Below are 6,000 nucleotides of genomic sequence, written 5' to 3'. Positions count from 1 at the left end.
AAAACCTTGTTTTAGTCTCAATAGTATGATAGCCTGTCCTTCCTCTCCCGACTCCCATTTAAGTTCAGAGAGATGGTATGGCGGTTCAGATTGCTTGGGTTTAACAGGTCCACTAGATTTACCAAACCAATACATTACACCCTGCCAGCTTGTCCATCCTGTCGACAGATAGGACTGCCTCCTGTGGTTTTGGTTTCCGCTGCTGTAATCTTTATAGCGGCCGATTGCCACATCTTCCTGCCACAGAACTGCAGGTGGATTCTGACCACCAAATTCCGGTGAGCAGGCGGTGCTTAATCACTGTGCCACGAAGGTTCACGTGAACTTGGCACTAGGCCATAAACTAGCTGCAAACCCGGGCCAAACCCAACCGCCTCCCAGGGTGCGGGCACGTGACAGGGACGCAGCCCTCGGCGAACGTGCGGGGGCGTGCCCTTTGCGAGGGCTCCGGAGGGCGGGGCCGGCCCCCGCACGCGGAGCGTAGACTCCAGAGCGCCGCGCCAGCTTTGCCTCTCTGCGCAAGCGTAGTTTCTCCAGGGCGGGCTGGCGGAACGTGAAACCTACGGGAAGGAAGCAAACGGGAAGAGGAGGGCGGAGAAAACACGGAAGTGGGCGGGGCAGAGGGAGCAGGAGTGGCAATCAGCTGACTGGGTCTCGTGATCGCCGGGCTGTGGCGGCGCAGGCGCACTGGCGGGCGGTCCTCTCAGCCTGGACGAAGATGGCGCCCTCCAGAGTGGGACTCTGAGAGGCAGAGGGAGGAGGCGGAGGGGGCGGGGAGGCAGCGCCGCGGCGGCACTACGATCCCACGGCGGCGGAGCTACTGGGCCCCGGCCGGGAAAAGGGGAAGTGGTGAGGCGCAGGCCGGAGAGCGCCTCTTCCCGCTCTGGACGCAAAGCCGGCGGCGGGAGGAGCTCGGGCTGGAGCCTCTCCAGCCTCCCGCGAAGGTAAAGCAGACTCCGAGCACCGCGCTCAGGGGCTCTGCCTCCCCTCTCCACGCCTTGGGGGGCTTGGAGGGCCAGGGTTGGGAAAACCAGGCATGGGGTCCTGGCCGCCGCAGAATGCAGTTACTACTAATAGGAGGCACATTACCCTCCCCCAAGGTTCCTTTCCTCGGACCCCTGGCTACCAGTGACATCCGCTCAGGACGCTGCCTTCTTCCGCCCCACCCCTCTTTTTGCCCTGCTCTCTTGTTTTTCACCCACCCTGGCCAGCCCTCCGCTGCCCGCAGCACATCCCTACACCGTGTGCCTCTCACTCCCTCCTGGGCTCCGCCCTCGGGATTCCCTTCCAGGAGGCTGGTCCGGGGACCCTGCTTGCCGAATGCCTTGCAACTCTCGTTTTCCTTTGGTCACCAGCTCTTGTCTCCACGTCTCGCACAGACTTTACCTCTGTTGGCTTAGGTTTGTTTCGCTTCGTTGGGAAATGGGGAGGATTCACCTCGTATTTGTTAGCTTTGTTTCGTTTTGTTGGGAAATGGGGAGGATTCACGTAGTCTGTTCTGCCCCTCCCTTTCCCACCTCTCCCCTCTTCCATGTCCATCCTGAAAAGGTAGCTTACTACTTCATGGTCACCTCCCCTAGGCTGCTGCGATTCTACTCTTGAGGGATTGTGAAGTGGGGACAAGTTAAGTGGAATCCGCCCTCCCCCCGCCACACGCACACACACACACACACCACCCCTACCCCCAATACTGACTCATAGCGACCCCCTGTGAGTTTCCAAGACTGTTACTGTTAACAGAAGTAGAAAGCGCACGCTTTCTCCCATGGAATGGCTCTTAAAAGTGTATTTCAGATTGTTACGACAAGTAAGATGAGTGCCTTTCAATTGTTTCCTCTTTGTAGGGCGTTTACTGGCCACTCTTGTCTTGAGGTTTTCTTTATCAGTTGCGTGGGTCATGCGATGAAAATCTCCCTTTAGTGCGGTGGTGGTGGTGGTCAACCAAAGTCGTGATTTCCCACTTACAGTATTTTTTTTTCCTTCGACCCACACACCCCCACCTCCTTTCCGGGAGGGTTTCTGTCCAATGATGTTGCATTCTACTGTAGGGGTATATTGAGTATGTTGAAGTGTAACATGTTTGTAGAAAAGTAAAATTGCAAGATACTTTCCTAGAACTTGCCCCACTAATTAGTCTTTTTAACTTTTTTTTTTTTTCGTTTTGTGGACCTAGGTTTAAATGTACTGTCAGCAGGGTTTGGGGAAATAACTCTCAGTAGTCACTTTTTATATAACATATTACCAGCACACTGAGTGTAGCGGAATGTGAAACAGGATTTGTTTTATTAAAAATCTAGAGATACTAGAAATTCGTTGTTCCCAAAAGATTTCACAATTCTTTGGTTTCTAGAAAGTTTAATTGCTTGCCTTAATTTGGCATATAGAGTAAAAGCAGTTAGCATTTTAAATGTGATGTAAAACAATATTCAAAGGACAGTATCGTAAAATTAGCTTATCTTAATATTACAGTGCACTCAACACACTAAATCCATACTTAAAAAATGATATACTAGACTCCAAATTTGAAAACAGGAGGAACATGTTAAGTGAGGAAAAGAGGAGTCAGAGGGTTATTAAGAGATAGTAATGTAGAGGGCCTGAAGGCTGGGATTTAGTTGATGGAAAATACTTTTTTTTTCCACTGGGAGGAAATGGACATTACTTTTTTCCCTCAGTAAAGTGGTAATAGTAAATGTCATGAACTATATGAAAATCAACAATGTCAAACAGTTAAAGAGTTGAAAAACACATGAAAAGAGTTATTTATAAGAATTTAATTTTATGTGGACTGTAACAATACTTTTTATTAAATAGAACTTCAAACTGGTGCATCCCAGTTTGAACATTGCTAAGAATTACAATTTTTACTTCAAGCCCCCCAAACCAAACTCACTCACAGTGGAGTCTGACACATGGTGACCTTATAGGCCAGGGTAGAACTGCCCCTGTGGGTTTCCACGACTGTTACTGTTTATAGGAATAGAAAGCCTTCGTGCGCCGCCCCCCACAAAGGAGTGGCTGGTGGCTTAGAAATGCTGACCTTGTGGTTAGCAGCCCAGTGTACAACCACACCACCAGCGCTTCTATTCGCTCCAGACTTACCAAATCAGAATCCACAGCTTAACAATATCTACAGGTGATTCTTATAAATCCGGTTTCGTATATCTAAGGTGGGATTAGCATGGGGTCAAACCGGTATGAACAGGTTTGAAACCTTGTTATTAAATTTGTAAGGTTGATAGTAGAATCTATTAGACGCTAAATTAGAGTTTAAGTAAAGGTAGATTTTAACTAATGGCTCCTTTTTTTACCCAGTTCTCTGTACACAGGTGAATTTGAGGCTTCAATTACATTACCTTTCCCATACTTCCCTAATTGTGGTCCTTAAAATTAGTACAAGTGTGGTTTTGCAGACATCCTGCACCATAGTTTTCGGTTTAAAGTTGACTGTAATGTTTGACATGGTAGAAGGAGAGTTTTTCTAAGAAATATTTTAAGTCAGCATTTCTCAGCTTTATCAGGCTGCCTTTTTTATACCAAATATAAAGGCTCTCTTTTTGTACCAAATATTTTGACACTTCCTTTACTGTCATGAAATAGTGATATCGCCACCTCCAACTGAGTCCCGGAACTTAGACAACTGGAAGAAGCTCTGCATTATTGCCACAAAAGCTTATTGGACTAACAGTAAATTGAGGAATTTTGATGAATCTGTTAGAGCAGTGGTTCTCAACCTTCCTAATGCCTTTAACACAGTTCCTCATGTGGTGACCCCCCAATTATAAAATTATTTTCATTGCTACTTCATAATTGTAATTTTGCTACTGTTATGAATCAGGCGACTCCTGTGAAAGGGTCATTCGACCCCCAAAGGGGTCGTGACCCAAAGGTTGAGAACTGCGGTGTTAAAGAGTAGAGGTTGAAGTAGATCACAATTTAAGGAGACACCATTCTTGTAAAGAGAGAGGAGATGTGGCACCTGGACATTGGTAAGAAGAGTTCAGCGGGCATGATAACTTGGTGAAGGCAGAGAGCCTGCTGGTGGGGCAGTATGAAATTCTTGGAACCCACAGAAGTTTGAGGAGCCTTGGTGGTGTAGTTGGTTAACTGTTGGTCTGTTAATTTGCAGTTCCAAACCACCCATGGGCTTCTGGAGAGAAAGACGAGGCTGACTGCTCCCATAAAGATGTAGTCTCAGAAACCTAATATAATACAAGATTGCCATGTGTCACAATAGATTTGATGGGCTTGCTTTGTTTATGGATAGTCTCTTTATTTTCAGACACAATCAGAAAGTATGTTAATGTGCTCTGCTGACCTAGGGAAGGGGAACAGCAGGAGAGGCACAAAATGCTTTGCTCTCCCCTTGTATCTTTTCCATGGAATAAGAGTCATCATCTATTGGATGAAGTGTGTCACTGCTGTCCTTCTTGGGGAATGTTCATTGAGCTGGGAGAAAAAACGGCAAAGGAAAATATTACATCTAGAAAGGGACATTGAGCCCAAAATTGCAGCTCAGGACAACAGAGACGGCTGCATCCTAAGATCCAGGCACACAATGTATGCCCATGCCCAAACCTGAGTCAAAATCTGGACAGAGATTATAGCCCCTGCCTCCTCCTAGCAAGCTAAGAAGCTTGTGACAGCAGAATGCTACTGGGTGAGGGACAAAAGTATGCAAAGAGACTTTCAGACACAGCATAAGTATCAGACATTCACCTAGAAAGCCATCCTGCCCATAGTCACAGGTACTTCAGATATTTGAAGCCTGTTGTCAATGAACATAACCATAGTAATATCAAATAAAAAACTCAGCCAAAGTCCTACACAAAACCTTCACTTTAGGCCTCGCAAAGAAAAACCAAAAGAACTCCCCCTGTGAGTTTCCCAGATTGTAACTCTTTATGGGAGTAGAAAGCCTTGTTTTTCTTAAATGGAGCGGCTAGTGGTTTTGACTGCAGACCTTGTGAAGAGCAGCCCAGTGTATAATCACTATGCTACCAGGGTCCTGGTGCAAAGCAAAGACATGCTCATTTCTAGTCATAAACATTATCTACCTGTTTCTACTGTCTTGCACAGTATGCTCAGTTTTCAGCAAAAACTTAACAAGGCCAGGCTGTGAAAGCCAAGAAGAAGCATATTCGAAAAATGTAATCTTTAGAACCAGACTCCAATCGACATAGATGTTCAGATCTTGGAAGGGAATTTAAAACAACTATTATTAATGTATTAAGAGCCTTGTTGCCACTCTGTACTAGGTGTTGGACTGCTGATTTCAAGGTCTGCTGTGGGAGAAAGGTGAGACCGCGCCCATAAAAATGTAGTCTCAGGAACACTGTCTAGGATTGCTGTAAGTTGGAATCAACTTGATGACAGTCGATTCTGGGGGGTTATGACTAATATGTTAAAAGATCTAACAGAAAAATAATGGTCAGCATGCAAGGTCGGTTGGGCAATTTTAAGAGACATGGGAAATAGAAGAAAGAATCAAGTGGAAACGCTACAAATGAAAAGTTCAGTGGAAAAGACTTAGTTTGCCTTTGGTATGATCAGTAGATTTGACACTAAGAATTAGTGTACTTAAAGATTTTTCAATAGAAGTTAGTCAAATTGAAACAAGAATTAAAAACAAAACAATCCAAGAGCTGAGTGACAATGCTAAACATTTTAATATATGTGTAATTGGAATTCCATAAATGGAGTAGAAACTACCTTAAGCTATAAAGGCAGAGAACTTTCCAAAATTATTCTCAGATAACAAAACACAGATTCAAGAAGCATATAAAATACCATTCTCCCCCAAACAAAAGATACCTAAGCAAAACAAAGTACAACATCTTGGAGGCAACCAGAGAAAAGGGAAGCATTGTAAGAAAGATGGTGGAGTTAGAGTACTGAAAGAGCTGTCCACCTAGAAATTTATAACCATTAAACATATCTTTTCAAAAATAAAGGAGAAACATGGGCACTGAAATAAAAGTTGAGTGAATTTATTGCTAG

At 45.1% G+C, this 6,000-nt stretch overlaps 1 protein-coding gene across 2 annotated transcripts in view; it reads left to right on the top strand.

Annotated features, from left to right (window-relative positions):
- The first annotated feature begins 857 nt into the window (after window positions 1-857).
- DNAJC13 (DnaJ heat shock protein family (Hsp40) member C13) overlaps window positions 858-6,000 on the top strand; it is a 117,095-nt gene continuing 111,952 nt past the window's right edge. For both annotated transcript variants that reach the window (XM_004715990.3, XM_030887705.2), the window contains exon 1: window positions 858-944. The gene's annotated coding sequence lies outside the window, so the exon portion shown is untranslated. The remainder of the gene's footprint in view (window positions 945-6,000) is intronic.

This window comes from Echinops telfairi, unplaced genomic scaffold (genome assembly GCF_000313985.2).
Source record: "Echinops telfairi isolate 266 unplaced genomic scaffold, ASM31398v2 ScPeMD7_7422;HRSCAF=8460, whole genome shotgun sequence".
Taxonomy (NCBI): Eukaryota; Metazoa; Chordata; class Mammalia; order Afrosoricida; family Tenrecidae; genus Echinops; species Echinops telfairi.
This window is presented reverse-complemented; position numbering and strand designations above follow the sequence as displayed.